Consider the following 15638-nt stretch of genomic DNA (forward strand, 5'->3'; position numbering starts at 1 on the left):
CACGCACACCCGCACACCTTAGGGGGAATGTTGGGTGTAAGTGTGTACTTTCACAATATTTAAGGAACATCTCGATTAACACTTGAAGCACCAAAGTATAGAACTCACGGACTGCATGCTGATAAATGGGATGAGTTACCTGATGGTCAGCAGGGACAGGAAGGGCCGAAGGGTCTGTCTGTGCAGCATCGTACTGTTGCTCCAGTTTACAATGGTGCTGGTGATGCCCAGTGATCCGTGGAAAATAAACAAAGCAAACTACTAAATACTTTATTAATAACGATGGACGCTAACAATGGAGGGGGTGAGCAGTAGCGCGGGCAGAAGCGAGGCAAGCGAAGGAGGGAAGTCCGGAGGTCCGGTCAGTTTAAGTGCCAAGCCAAATTGGAGAGGTTGGGTACAGGCCAGATCCTGGTGGTGGGTCGGGACCCAGAGTGGTCCGAGAACGAGGAACGACCTGCTGTTTGGATGATTTAAGTGCCAGGACAGAATGAAAAGGTCAGGGTGTCGGGACTGGGGGCGAGGCGAGGGCCGGTTCTGCTCGCTGCCCCGTGTCGAACACTCAGCTCTGTGCTGAACTGAGGCTATGGCCTGTTCCGGCCGCAGTGATGCCTGGCTTCGTGTCTTTCGTAAAATGTCAGTTCTGAAGCAACCCACTTACTTTTATTGTTTGCACGGTTTGTCTATTTTTCTCTCTCTGCACTTTGGGTGTTTGATGGACGACAATCGCTATTTCGATGTTACAGTCAGTCTGAAGCGTTGCTTTTTCTTTTGCTCTGTGACTCGAGAATTGGCAGCAAACTCTCCCTCACCATCGAGAAAGAGAGGGGAGAGGGAGAGAGAGCGGGGGAGAGAGGGGGGGAGGGAGAGAGGGGGGGGAGAGAGAGAGAGAGAATGAGAGGAAGAGTGAGAGAAAGAAGAAGAAAAAAATCAATCAATCTCAAGTGCAGAGCACTCGACAGTCACTCTCGCTGTCTTCAATGTTGTGGCTTCTGCTACACTTCAGTTTGCGACACTGGCATTTATGAACCATAGTTTTTGACTGTCCCAATAGGAAAATAGAGACACTAGAATAGGAATAATTTAACAGTGTCGCTGAGGAGCCGGGAGAAGTCTGCTAAAGTTGCTGCCAGAGGGGCTCTTACCGTCAGATCTTTCATTCGAGTCTCAGAGTTGTTACATAGTGAGGTGGCCGCACTGGAGGTGAGACTATCGTCCATCTCCCACAACATGTGCGTGCCTAGAATGTCAGGGGAGGAGTGCACTGTCTTGTCGAGGTTCATCACACACAGTTGTACAACAGTGCTCTGCTCCATGAGCTGTTCCCAATACTAACTGCTGTTGAAGATTATCAAACTCTGTAAAAGATTCCCTCCTATCTGCCTGAAACCTGTTAGTCTCCCAGTACAAGGCACAATCCATGCATATTCTAAGGCAACACACACAAAATGCTGGAGGAACTCTGCAGGCCAGCCAGCATCTACGGAAGTGACTCAATAGTCAACATTTTAGGGCGAGACACTCCACCAAGACTGGAAATAAAGGAGGAAGATACTAGAACAAAAAGGTGCCGGAGGAGGGGTTAGAATGGAGACAAGCACGAGTTCAGTGGGGCAGGAGTAGGCAGAGCCAATGGGCATACCCAATCAGTCAGTTTTGTGGATCTTGGATAGGAGGTAACCTGCTAAGTTCCTCCAGCATTTTGTGGGTTTCTCTGGATTTCCAGCACTTGCAGAATGCCTTGAGTTTATGATTTGCAGATTCCAAGGTCTCTCTGTATCTGAACTTTGGACTTCCTGACTGAGACCGCAGTTTGTATTGGCAGCAGCATCTCTAGCTCTATCAGGCTGAGCTCTGGCGCCCCCTTCCGGGCTGCGGCTGTACTGCATCCAGCCCAAACCTCACCATTAAGTTCAGCGATGACACAAGTGATTGGCTTCATTAGCAACAACAACGAGTCAGCACGCAGAGAGGAATTAAAGTGGCTTGTGGACTAACGTGAACACCTCCACTTGAGCTTCAACATGGACAAGGCTAAGGAGATGATTATGGACCTCAGGAAGGTGCAGGCTGACTCCTGCACATCAATGGCTCCTCCGTGGAGGGTGTGTCCGGAACACCAGGTTTCTCTGCGTGCACATCATGGATTAACTCACCTGATTCCGAAACACAACCTCATTAGTCAAGAGAGCACAGAAGCACCTCCGTTTCCCGAGGATATTGAGGCAAGCGAGGCTCCCACCCCTTTCTAATTGCATTCTACCAGAGCAGAATCAAAGTGTGGGACCGGTTGTATCACGGTCTGGTAAGGGAACTGCAAGGCATCTGACTTCAGTGGATTGTGGGGACTCATAGAACATAGAAATTTACAGCACATTACAGGCCCTTCGGCCCACAATGTTGTGTCAACCACGTAACCTACTCTAAAGACTACCTAGAATTTCCCCAGTGCATAGCCCTCTATTTTTCTAAGCTCCATGTACCTATCTAAAAGCCTCTTAAAAGACCCTATCGTATCCACTTCCATGACAGCTGCCGGCAGTACATTCCATGCACCCACCTCTCTCTCTGTGTAAAACTTACCCCTGACATCCCCTCGGTACCTATTTCCAAGCACCTTAAAACTATGCCCCTCGTGTTAGCCTTATCAGCCCTGGAAAAAGCCTCTGACTGTCGACTCGATCAATGCCCCTCAAGATCTTGTACACCTCTCATCCTCCGTTGCTCCAAGGAGAAAAGGCCAAATTCACTCAACTTATTCTCATAAGGTACGCCCTCCAATCCAGGCAACATCCTTGTAAATCTCCTCTGCACTCTCTCTATAGTATCCACATCCCTCCTGTAGTGAGGAGACCAGAACTGAACACAGTATTCCAAGTGGGGTCTGATCAAGTGACTCCTGAGAGAAACATAAGGGCCTTTCTCCTCCCTCCCCCCATCCATAAGAGAAGCACTGTGTTTGCAGAGTCCTCAGCGAGAACCCCTCCTGTCCGTCTGACAACCTCTTTGACCCCCCACCATCAGGCAGAACGATACTGCAGTGTAGGAACAAGGTCTGCTCGGCTGGGTAACAGGTTCTTTCCCCCGGCTGTGGGACTTCTGAACTCCCTGCTACCACCCAACTACAGAATATTTTTTAAAGTCTCTGTTAATATTTTGTGACCATCAGGCTCGGCCAGCACGTGTTCGTCTAGGGGAAGACAAATTCTGGCCCCGCCAGAGTGAGAAATCTCATTTGTGTGGACGCTGCGTGATGTGTTGCCCGGTTACAAATCCGCACCGCAAGATATTAATCCATTTGGGTTTTAACTTCTGCGCAAAATGTTTATGAGGATGTCAAGGGACTGGGTTATAGGGAAAGGCTGGGCAGACTAGGACTTTATTCAAAGATTGAAAGTACATTTATTATCAAAGAATGTATAAATTAAATGCCTTGAGATTTGTCTGCTTACAGGCAGCCACAAAGCCTTGGAGTGTAGTGAGGTTTATAAAATTATGAGGGGCACTGGTCGAGAAAATGTTCACAACCTTTTCCCTGGAGTTGGAGAATCAAGAATGAGAGGGCTAGGCTTGCGGTGGGAGGAGGGAGACTGAAGAGGAATCTGAGGAAGAGAGGGGAGGGAAGAGAAATGCAGTGGTAATTGGGGATGGTGAAGTCAGGGGAATAGACAAAGTTCTTTGTCGCAAGGAAAGAGTGTTGCCTGCCTGGTGCCCAGTTCGGGACGTCTTATATAACCTGCAGAGGAATTTGCAGTGGGAGGGGAAAGATCCAGGTGTTGTGGTCCATGTGGGTATCAATGATGTGGGTAAAATGAGGAAAGAGGTTCTGCTGAGGGAATTTGAGCAGTCAGGGACTAAATTAAAAAGCAGAACCAAAAAAGATGGTAATCTCTGGATTACTACCTGAGCCACGTGCAAATTGGCATAGGGTCAAGAAGATTAGGGGGTTATATGGGAGGCAGGGTTTAAGGGTCATTGTGGGCTGAAGGGCCTGTACTGTGTTGTACTATTCTACGTTCTATGTAAGTGCATGGCTCAAGGATTGGTGTGGGAGAAGTGGGTTTGAATTCATAGGAAGCTGGCACCAGTATCGGGGAAGGAGGGAGCTGTACCAATGGGACGGGCTCCACCTGAACCCTGACGGGACCTGGATCCTGGCGAATCACAAAATTAGGGTTGTGGATAGGGTTTTAAATTAAATAGCAGGTATTTAAGAGGTATAGAATATAAGAGCAGGGATGTGATGTTGAGGCTCTATAAGGCACTCGTGAGACCACGAGTCTCACAATAATAAGGAGCAGCTTTGGGCTCCTTATTTTAGAAAGGATATACTGACATTCGGAGAGGGTTCAGAGAAGATTCACAAGAATGATTCCAGGAATGAAAGGGTTACCGTATGAGGAACATCTGGCAGCTCTTGGGCTGTATTCCCTGGAGTTCAGGAGAATGGGGGGGGGGGGGGAATCTCATAGAAACATTCCAAATATTAAAAGGCCTGAACAGATTAGATATGGCAAAAGTTGTCTCCCATGGTAGGGGAGTCTAGGACAAGTGGGCACGACTTCAGGATTGAAGGACGTCCATTTGGAACAGAGATGCGGAGAAATTACTTTAGTCAGAGGGTGGTAAATCTGTGGAATTTGTTGCCGCAAGCAGCTGTGGAGGCCAAGTCATTGGGGGCATTTAAGGCAGAGATAGACAGGTTCTTGATTAGCCAGGGCATCAAAGGATTTGGGGAGAAGGCAGGGGAGTGGGGATGACTGGATGAATTGGATCAGCCCATGATTGAATGGTGGAGCAGACTCGATGGGCTGAATGGCCTACTTCTGTTCCTATATCTTATGGTCTTATAGCGGGGGGGGGGTGGATTCAACAGATTGGAGAAGTATGGATAAGGTAGAAGAGAGAAGTGTGGATAAAGGTAAAGTTAAAAAGAGAAAAGTAAGGGTGGAGTGCAGAAAAGTTAAGGGCATAAGGGACAGCGATTACTAGATTTCAAAGGCACAATGCGTGTAAGGGCACTTAATCTGAATGCCTGTAGTATTCGTAACAAGGTCAGTGAACTTGTGGCACAAATCAGTGCTTATGTTCTTACAACAGAGTGGTGCGTATAGTACATGGAATGAACTGCCACAGGAAGTGGTCGAGGCAGGTACAATTACATTTAAAAGATACCTGGACAAGTACGTGGATAGGGAAGGTTTTGACCAGGGGTTCCCCAACCTTTTGTATGCCATGGACCAATACCATTAAGCAAGCGGTCTGTGGGCACCTGGTTTGGAGGGACATAGGCCAAACATGGGCAAATGGGACTGGATTAGAAGGTAACCTTGGTCAGCATGGATGAGTTGGGCCGAAAGGCCTGTTTCTGTACTGGACCACACTGACTCTAACTAACACATCCAGAACCATTTTGGCCTAAGCTTCAACCCTGGGGCTCCTGAAATATAAGGGGCGAAGGTTGGCAACTAAATCCTCCACATGGGCTGACCCAGAGGTTAAGTGTGTGAAAGTTCAAAGTTCAAAGCAAATTTATGATCAAAGTACATATGTGTCACCATACTCACCCCCAAGATTTGTCTTCTTCGGGCAAACTCAAAAAAAATCCACATATCCATAATAGAATCAATGAAGGACCACACTCCACAGGCCGGACAACTGGTGTGCAAAAGTAAACAGTCTGTGCAAATGCAAAATAAATAAAAAGTAAATAAATAAATAAACGATAAACATCAAGAACCTGAGATGAAGAGTCCTTGAAAGTGAGTCCATAGGTTCAGGGAACAGTTCGGTGACGCGGAGAGTGAAGTTATCCCCTCTGGTTCAAGAGCCTGATGGTTGAGGGGTAATAACTGTTCCTGAACCTGGTGGTGTGGGTCCTGAGGCTCCTGTACCTCCTTCCTGATGGTTGAGGGATAGTAATTGTTTATGAACCTGGTGGTGTGAGTCCTGAGGCAGCACGAGGAGAGAGCATGGCCTGGGAGGTGGGGGTTCCTGACGATGGAGGCTGCTTTCCTGCGAGAATGCTTCATGTAGCTGTGCTCAGTGGTGGGGAGGGCTTTACTCGTGATGGACTGGGCTGTATCCACTTTTTGTAGGATTTTCCATTCCAGGGCACTGCTGTTTCCATACCAGCCTGTGATGTAGCCAGTCAAAACGCCCTCCAATACACAAATACAAAAGTTTGTCAAATTTTTAGATGTCATGCTGAATCTTCGCAAACTTTCTAAGGAAGTAGAGGCGCTGACGTGCTTTCTTCATAATGGCACTCACGTACTGGGCCCAGGACAGGTCCTCAGAAATGATAACACTCAGGAATTTAAAGCTGCTGGCCATCTCCACCTCCGATCCCCTAATGAGGACTGCCTCATGACCGCCAGTTTCCTCCTGAAGTCAATAATCAGCTCCTTGGACTTGCTGACGCCGAGTAAGAGGTTGCTGTTGTGGCACCACAGCCAGATTTTCAATCTCCTTCCTATGTGCTGATTCATCACCACCCTTGATTTGGTCAACAACTGCGGTGTTGTCGGCACACTTAAGTATGGTGTTGGAGCTGTGCTTAACCACACAGTCGTAAGTGTAAAGTGAGTAGACTGGGGGCTAAGCCCACAGCCTTGTGGTGCACCTGTGCTGGTGGAGATTGTGGAGGAGATATTATTGCCAATCTGAACTGACTGGGGCCTGCGAGTGAGGAAATTGAGGATCCAATTGCAGAAGGAGGTACTGAGGGAAAGGTCTTGAAGCTTATTGATTAGTTTTGAGTGGATGATAGTATTAAATGCCGAGCTGTGGTTCTTAAAAGGGGATTTTGGGCACAAAGCATTGAAAGATACAATGGGTGGTCACTCCAGACTCTTACTTACAGGACTGCAGGTTTCACGGAGAGTTACCCTATCACCGTCTACACGAGGACATTTATGGGAGTCACGGTCCAGGATAACAAACAGGAGGGAAGGAGGAGGCTTTCATCCACTTCACTCCTGCTCTGCCATTCAAAAGATAATTCTTCTCAGAGTTACTTTAATGCACTAGCCTAATAAGCCTGTAGTGATATAGCCAAAAAGTTTTTTGTGCTTCTGCTGACCAGCATAGCGTCCGAACCTGACCTGAGGTAATTGAACGGTTTTGCAAACTTTGTCTCCAAGACATGTCCGAAGGAGCCACCTGCAGTTAGCGGAGGCACTGTACTTGTCACAGATGTACTGTACCTAATTTTGGCCTGCAACAGGTTCCCCATCCACCGACTGCTAAACAGAACAGTACAGCACAGGGACAGGCCATTCAGCCCACAATGCTGTGCTGAACCAGCCAAAAAGTTAATTAAAAACACTCAAACACTAAACCCTCCAACCTAATCTCTCCATCTTCCTCGCATCCATGAGCCTATCAAAACATCTCTTAAAAGTTTCTGGTGACTCTACCACCATATCAGGCAGCACATTCCATTTACCACCACTCTCTGAGTCAAAAACTTACCCCTTTGATTCTACTCCTTCTCACCTTCAATGAATGCCCTCTGATGTTTCTACCCTGGGAGACAGATACTCCCTGTCCAGTCTGTCGATGCCTCTCATAATCTTATAAACCTCTCTCAGATCTCCGCTCCCAAGTTTATCCAGCCTCTCATAGCAGAGGTCCTCTGAACCAGGCAGCATCCTGGTAAACCCCTTCTGCACCCTCTCCAAAACCACAACATTCCACCTCTGGCCTAACCAGAGTTTTATAAAGTCGCAACATAACCTCTTGACTTTTGAACTCAATCCCTCGATTAAGAACAGCAAGCCACACATGACCTGCCCTGCACAAAACCATGCTGGCTCTTCCTATTTAGGGCACTGATTCCCAAATGCTCATATTCTTCCTATCCCTAAGAATTTTCTTCAGCAATTTCCCTGCAACTGATGTGAGACTCACCAGCCTCTAGTCCCCAGGATTTTCCCCTGTTCCCTTCTTAAATAAAGTTCTCAGATGTCCAGAGTGTTACCTCTCTCCATTGTTTGGGTATGACAAATCCAGAGAGAGCCATTTTCAGAGACAAGGCAAAAGTGCTTAAGCTACTAAAACAGAAAAGGAAGGGAAGGTGTTCCGAAGACGATAAATGTCTCTCAAGATGCTGCAGGAAATGGGAACCATTCTACTATCCTTCAATGTCCCAGTATAAGGGACCCTCAACAGGTGCACACTTAATGTTTTCCCCAGTAAAATGGACCCTCAACAGGTGCGTCCTTCAATGTCTTCCCCAGTATAATGGACCCTTAACAGGTGCACACTTAATGTTTTCCCCAGTAAAATGGACCCTCAACAGGTGCGTCCTTCAATGTCTTCCCCCCAGTATATTCTTATAATGGGCACTTCAATGTAAACACGAAGAAATCCAACGCAGACTGGGAGACTGTTTCGCTGAACACCTACGCTCTGTCCGCCAGAGAAAGCAGGATCTCCCAGTGGCCACACGTTTTAATTCCATGTCCCATTCTGATATGTCTGTCCATGGCCTCCTCTACTGTCAAGATGAAGCCACACTCAGGTTGGAGGAACAACACTTTATATTCCATCTAGGTAGCCTCCAACCTGATGGCATGAACATTGATTTCTCTAACTTCCGTTAATGCCCCTCCTCCCTTCTTATTCATTTATTTATGTATTTATTATTCCCCCTTTTTCTCTCTCTGTTTCTCTCACAATCACTCCTTATCTGCTCTCCATCTCCCTCTGGTGCTCCCCTCCCTCTTTCTTTTTCCCTAGGCCTCCCGTCCTATGATCCTTTCCCTTCTCCAGCTCTGTATCCCTTTTTCCAGCTCTTAGCTTCGTCCCTTCCTCTCCTGTCTTTTCCTATCATTTTGGATCTCCCACTCCCCACTCCCCCTCCCACTTTCATATGTCTTACCATCTTTCCTTTCAGTTAGTCCTGATGAAGGGTCTTGGCCCGAAACGTCGACAGTGCTTCTCCCTATAGATGCTGCCTGGCCTGCTGCGTTGCACCAGCATTTTGTGTGAGTTGTTCGCACTTCAATGTCTTCCCCAGTATAATGGACACTCAACAGGTGCGCACTTCAATGTCTTCCCCAGTATAATGGACACTCAACAGGTGCGCACTTCAATGTCTTCCCCAGTATAATGGACACTCAACAGGTGCGCACTTCAATGTCTTCCCCAGTATAATGGACCCTTAACAGGTGCACTCTTCAATGTCTTCCCCAGTATAATGGACACTCAACTGGTGCGCACTTCAATGTCTTCCCCAGTATAATGGACTCTCAACAGGTGCACACTTCAATGTCTTCCCCAGTATAATGGACCCTTAACAGGTGCGCACTTCAATGTCTTCCCCAGTATAATGGACCCTTAACAGGTGCACTCTTCAATGTCTTCCCCAGTATAATGGACCCTTAACAGGTGCATTCTTCAATGTCTTCCCCAGTATAATGGACCCTTAACAGGTGCGCACTTCAATGTCTTCCCCAGTATAATGGACCCTTAACAGGTGCACTCTTCAATGTCTTCCCCAGTATAATGGATACTCAACAGGTGCACTCTTCAATGTCTTCCCCCAGTATAATGGACCCTAAAAGGTGCACACTTATATTCCCATAATAGGCCTTTCCCACCATGCACTAAGGCTAGCACTAGTAATGATGATGGCTTCCATCCGTCTCGAAGGACAATGGAAACATAGTGAACACTATGGGTCAAGCCTGGGTGAAAAGTATAGAGATCCTGGGATGCCCAGGCTCTCTTGGCCTCACCGGTTGTGGTGAACTACATATACCTGTCTGGACACGCCCACTGCTGACTGCTCCTGTGGCTCCTCCCACAGACCCCTGTATAAAGGTGATGGAGGTCTGAGCCCGGCCTCTCAGTCTCCAGGATGTAGTATGGTGGTCACTCTCTGCTCGTTCCTTCTTCCAGTCAATAAAAGCCGATACCTCGCTTTACGTCTCAGAGTGAGTTATTGATGGTGCATCACCGGTGTAGTCCAAAGGAAAACGAAGCAATATGTTTGGCGGCAGCTTGGCTGCAGGAGCTGCCAGAAGGATGCCTTAGGGGCTCCACTCTGGATTTTCTGTCTGGGTTTACTCCCGCAGCCTTCGTCAGTCCCGACGCTGCACACGAGGCAGTTATATACAAAGTTTGTACACTATAGTTAAAGCAGATACTTTTTTGTAATATGTATATAATATTTATTTTGTAATATGTGTGCTGCTTCATATTCTGATTCATGTGTAGTCTTTGTAGGTAATTGAAGATGGTATCTCATGTCTAGAACAAAAGGGGGTGGATTTCTCTCAATGGGAGAGAGAGAGATCGAGCTGCAGGAGTTCACACTGGAAATAGTATGGAACTGTTTGATTTAGTTTTTGGTAGATGTCTTTTTGTAACTATTGGCAGTGTTTTCTGCTATTTATGCTAATTTTCTGTGTTTGGTTTTTGACACACTTAATAAACACCCTTGCTAAGCAACCGAGCCATCTTTTTCTTCAGGTCCTAACCCAGGTCAATTATGGAAAACCCTGAACATACATAGCACCATCCAGAGACAGAGAAGCAGTTTCAGCGACAGGTTACTGTCGATGCAATGCTCCTCAGACAGGATGAAGAGGTCAATACTCCCCAATGCCATTAGGCTTTACAATTCAACTGCCAGGACTTAAGAACTTTTTTAAAGCTATTATTAATGCTTTTTGAGTTAGTGATTTAGATGCATATCATATTATTACTGAGTTAAGTATTGTATGTAATGAGTTTTTGCTACAACAAGTGTATGGGACATTGGAAAAAATGTTGAATTTCCCCATGGGGATGAATAAAGTATCTATCTATCTATCTATCTATCTATCTATCTATCTATCTAAAATAGCTGAAACACCATCTATAAATTCACCAGTGACACCACTGTTGTGGGCACTATCACCAGTGGCCACAAGGGGGCATACACGAGTAAGGTAGGTTGGCTGGTTGAGTGGTGTCGCGATTAACAATCTTGCACCCGGTGTCAGCAACACCAGTAGTTCTGCTTAATATCAGAGACTGTACACAATATACACCCTGAAATTCTTGTTCTTCACAGACATCCACAAAACAGAAGAGTGCCTCAAAGAATGAGCGACAGTAAAAATGTTAGAACTCCAAAGCCCCCCCTACTCCCCACCTCCCACGCACAAGCAGCAACAAAGCATCACCCCTCTCCCTCCCCCACTTATTTCAACAGAAAAGCATCAGCGCCCTCCACCCACCAGGCATGCAATAGCAAAGCCTCCAAGAATGATCTACAGTTCAACAAGAACTACTCATTCACCCAAAAATTTGACATACCACCCTCTCTCCCCCTAATAAAGAGTGTTACTCATTGGGAGGGGAGACTAACAAGACAAAAAAATGATGTTAATGTCCGCTGCATTGTTTTTTTCCCCATGGGTTCTCCAACACAAAAATCAGCAACAGACCCTCTCCTACCAGCGAGAGAGCGAGAGAGAGGTTAATCGATTGCCTCCAGCAACAGATCTGCTGTTTTTCGATATTCCATTTTCTTCTCGCAACGCGACCAAGGAGCTGATTGCAGACTCCAGGAAGAGGGAGTCAGGAGGGCACGCTCCAGTCCTCATTGAGGGCTCAGCGAGGGAAAGGATGAGCAGCTTCAAGCTCCTGGGGCGCCAGTTTCTCAGAGGATCCTGGGCCCAACACATAGACACGATCACAAAGAAGGCATGCCAGTGCCTCTACTTTTTTCGGAGTTTGAGGAGATTTGGTTTGTCACCAAAGAACTTCGCAAATTTCTACAGATGACGAGTGGGGAGTATTCTGACCGATTGCATTATTATTTTTGAAAGCTTCACTTGGCAGATTCTTTTTTACATGTGCCTAAGACTTTGTGCGGTACTGTATATATTGTGAAATCGGTTGCCTGCGGCAACAAATGTAAATTGGTACGATTACTATAAAGTACAAAATAAATAAAGTGCAAAAAGGGAATAACGAAGTAGTGTTTGTGGGTTCATTGGCCATTTAGAAATCTGATTTTGGAGTGTGGGAATATATCTGTAACCCTAATCTTTATGAATTTATAACTTATGTGAGCTGTAATGTGACAAAATGGAACCTCTATAATCCCAGAGTGCTTTGCTGCTTTGGATGGAAGCTTACAGAAAGCTGTGCGCATTTTATAGCAAGGTGGTGTATTTATGAGAAGGAATGTTTTGACAACAGAGAAAAAGAGGACACAGCTGGGGGGGGGGGGGACACATGAAGAAACCTCTAAAGACAAATAAATAGACTGATTAAAGAATAGATCCCACGAACTGGAGATGGATGCAGATAATGGAGGATGCCAGTACCTGTAATCCAGAGACCTGGTTAGATCCTGGGGCCATGAGTTTGAATCCCACCATGGCAAGATCATGAATTTGAATTCAATGAAAAAAAACCTGATGAGCATGAAACCATGTCGATTGTCGTTAAAAACCCATCTGGTTCACTAACGTCCTTGGGGAGGGATCCTGCGTTCCTCACGTGGTCTGGCCTATATGCTACTCCAGATCCACAGCAAGGCAGTTGACTCTCAAGTGCCCTCTGAAATGTCCTAGCAAGCCATTCTCCTCACCGCCTTCTCAAGGGCAACTCGGGATGGGCAATAAATGCTGGCTTAGCTGGCAATGCCCACATCCCGTAATTGAATAAATTTTAAAAAAGGATGGAACAATGTTATTGCTGATCTCTGTAAAAGTATAAGGGTGGTTCGTTTTGACCTATAAGATTGAAGCTGCCTACCAACTTCATGTATGGAGGTAGACTTTCCTTGCAAGTAAATAAAAGGTGCTTATAATTTGCTGTGGTGTTTTAAAAAACTGTATATTAGAAGACCTAGCTGAACAGTACCTGGCAGGAGGAGAGGGAGCTGTACCTATAATCGTTGAGACTGGGTGTTCAGGCTTCTGTACCTCCTCTCCGATAGTAGCAACGAGAAGAGGGCAAGGGTAAGGGTCTTTAATGGTGGATGCTGCCTTCTTGAGACACGGCCTCTGTTAGATGTCCTCAGTGGTGGGGAGGGTGTGCCCACAATTGAACTGGCTGAGTCTACAACCCTCTGCAGCTTTTTTCGATCCCGTGCATTTAACACCCCCCCCAACCCCCCCCCACCCATGTTGGGCTGTGATCCAACCAGTCAGAACGTTCTCCTCTGTACATCTGTGGAAATTTACAAGAGTCTCTGGTAACATACCAAACCCCCTCAAACTCCGAATGAAGTCCACCGTCAGCACGTCTTCTTGGTGGTTGCATCAATGTGTTGGGTCCAGGTCAGATCCTCAGAGACGCTGACACCCAGGAACCTAAAGACTGGATTTGAGAGTTGCGTCATTATTCCTCACCAGACACAAAAGAAGGAACTTGAATTAAAATCAGTAAATTAAAGGTGCACCCTTCCCAACCCCAGAGCGCTTCACAGCCATGTCTCGAAGGTTTCACCTCTTGAGGCAACTTCAGTGACATGAATGCTGCACTCCAGCGCCACCCATTGGCAGGCTTCTCCCACTGCAGCCTTTGGCTGAACATTGGAAAAAGTCAACAATTCAGCCTTTTATATATCGGTGAGACCCGATGCAGACTGGGAGACCGTTTTGCTGAACATCTACGCTCGGTCCGCCAGAGAAAGCAGGATCTCCCAGTGGCCATACATTTTAATTCCACGTCCCATTCCCATTCTGATATGTCTATCCATGGCCTCCTCTACTGTCAAAATGAAGCCACACTCAGGTTGGAGGAACAACACCTTATATACCGGCTGGGTAGCCTCCAACCTGATGGCATGAACATTGGCTTCACTAACTTTCGTTAATGCCCCCCTCCCCTTCTTACCCATCCCTGATATATTTAGTTTTTTCTCCCCCTTCTCTTTTTTTTCTCTCTCTGCCCATCACTCTGCCTGTTCTCCATCTCCCTCTGGTGCTCCCCTCCCCCTTTCTTTCTCCCTAGGCCTCCCGTCCCATGATCCTTTCCCTTCTCCAGCTCTGTATCCCTTTTGCCAATCACCTTTCCAATTCTCAGCTTCACCCCACCCCCTCCTGTCTTCTCCTATCATTTCGCATTTTCCCCTCCCCCTCCTACTTTCAAATCTCTTACTATCTTTCCTTTCAGTTAGTCCTGACAAAGGGTCTCGGCCCGAAACGTCGACAGTGCTTCTTCCTATAGATGCTGCCTGGCCTGCTGTGTTCCACCAGCATTTTGAGGCTTGTAACCATTCAGCCTTTGGTTTAAAATCAGAATCGGAATCAGGTTTAATATCACTAGCACACGTTGTGAAATTTGTTAACTTTGCAGCAACAACACAATACATGATAATACAGAAAAAAACTGAAATACAGTGAATATATATGGGTATATTAAATAGTTAAATTAAAGAAGTACTACAAACATAGAAATAAGAAGTAGTGAGGTAGTGTTCATGGATTCAAAGTCCATTCAGAAATTGGATGGTAGAGGAAGAAGCTGTTCCTGATTCGCTGAGAGGGTGTGCCTTCAGGCTTCTGTACCTCCTTCCTGATGGTAACAATGAGAAGAGGGTATGTCCTAGGTGATGGGGGTGCTTAATAATAGATGCCCCTTTCTGAGGCAGCGCTCCTTGAAGATGTCTTGGATACTATGGAGGCTAGTATCTAAGATGGAGCTGACTAATTTTACAACTGTCTGCAGCCCACTTCAATCTTGTGCAGTGGTCTCCCAATTCCCCCTATACCAGACAGTGACACAGCCAGTTAGAATGCTCTCCATGGTACACCTGTAGAAACTATCGAGTGTTTTAGATGACATGCCAGATCTCCTCAAACTCCAAATGAAATATAGCCGCTGCCTTGCCTTCTTTATAGCTGCACCAATATGTTGTGACCAGGTTAAGTCCTCGGAGATCTTGACACCCAGGAACTTGAAGCTGCTCACTCTCCCCACTTCGGATCCCTCTGTGAGGACTGGTTTGTGCTCCCTCGTCTTACTCTTTCTGAACAGAGTGGTGGAAATGTTCAGCAGAGGGATCATCTGAGAGGAGACAAACGGCATACTTGGAGACACAGGAAATTGCAGATGCTGGAGGAAGCCAGCAGGTTAGGCAGTATTTGTGGAGGGAAGTGGACAGTCAAAGGTTCCCAACCTTTATTATGCCTTAGACCCCTAACCGAGGACTCCAGGTTGGTCCGTGGACTCCAGGTTGGGAAGCTCCTTCTGGACTGCAAGAGTCGGTGGAGAGGGCCATTCTAAAGAGCTGAGGGGGAGGGGCTGGGCAAGAGCTGCCAAGCTATAGGTGGATTCAGGTAAGGAGCGGTTGATTGGCAGGTGGAGCCGGCTGGGGGAGGGAAGGGGGAGTTGGAGGTCCTCATTAGGGGATTGGAGGTGGAGAGGGTTGCAGTAACTTTAAATTCCTTAGTGTCATCATTTCAGGGGATTGGTCCCGGGACCAGTGCACACGTGCATTACGAAGAAGGTACAGCAGGGCCTCTACTTCCCTAGAATTCTGCGCGGATTTGGCAAGTCATCTCAAACTTTGATAAACTTTTATGGATGCACAGTGGAGAATATCCTGATTGGTTAGATCACGACCTGCTACCAACGCCCAAGAACGGAAAAGCTGACAAGAAAAGTAAAGACAAGAAAAG

At 46.7% G+C, this 15638-nt stretch overlaps 1 protein-coding gene across 1 annotated transcript in view; it reads right to left on the reverse strand.

The window, feature by feature from the left end:
* The window catches only part of srsf7a (serine and arginine rich splicing factor 7a), a 35088-nt gene extending 34249 nt beyond the window's left edge, over positions 1-839 (reverse strand). The window contains exons 1-2 of the mRNA XM_073029285.1: positions 662-839; positions 140-217 (exon numbers count right to left, since the gene is read on the reverse strand). The gene's annotated coding sequence lies outside the window, so the exon portion shown is untranslated. The remainder of the gene's footprint in view (positions 1-139; positions 218-661) is intronic.
* Positions 840-15638: the final 14799 nt, after the last annotated feature.

The sequence above is a fragment of the Hemitrygon akajei genome, chromosome 25 (genome assembly GCF_048418815.1).
Source record: "Hemitrygon akajei chromosome 25, sHemAka1.3, whole genome shotgun sequence".
Taxonomy (NCBI): Eukaryota; Metazoa; Chordata; class Chondrichthyes; order Myliobatiformes; family Dasyatidae; genus Hemitrygon; species Hemitrygon akajei.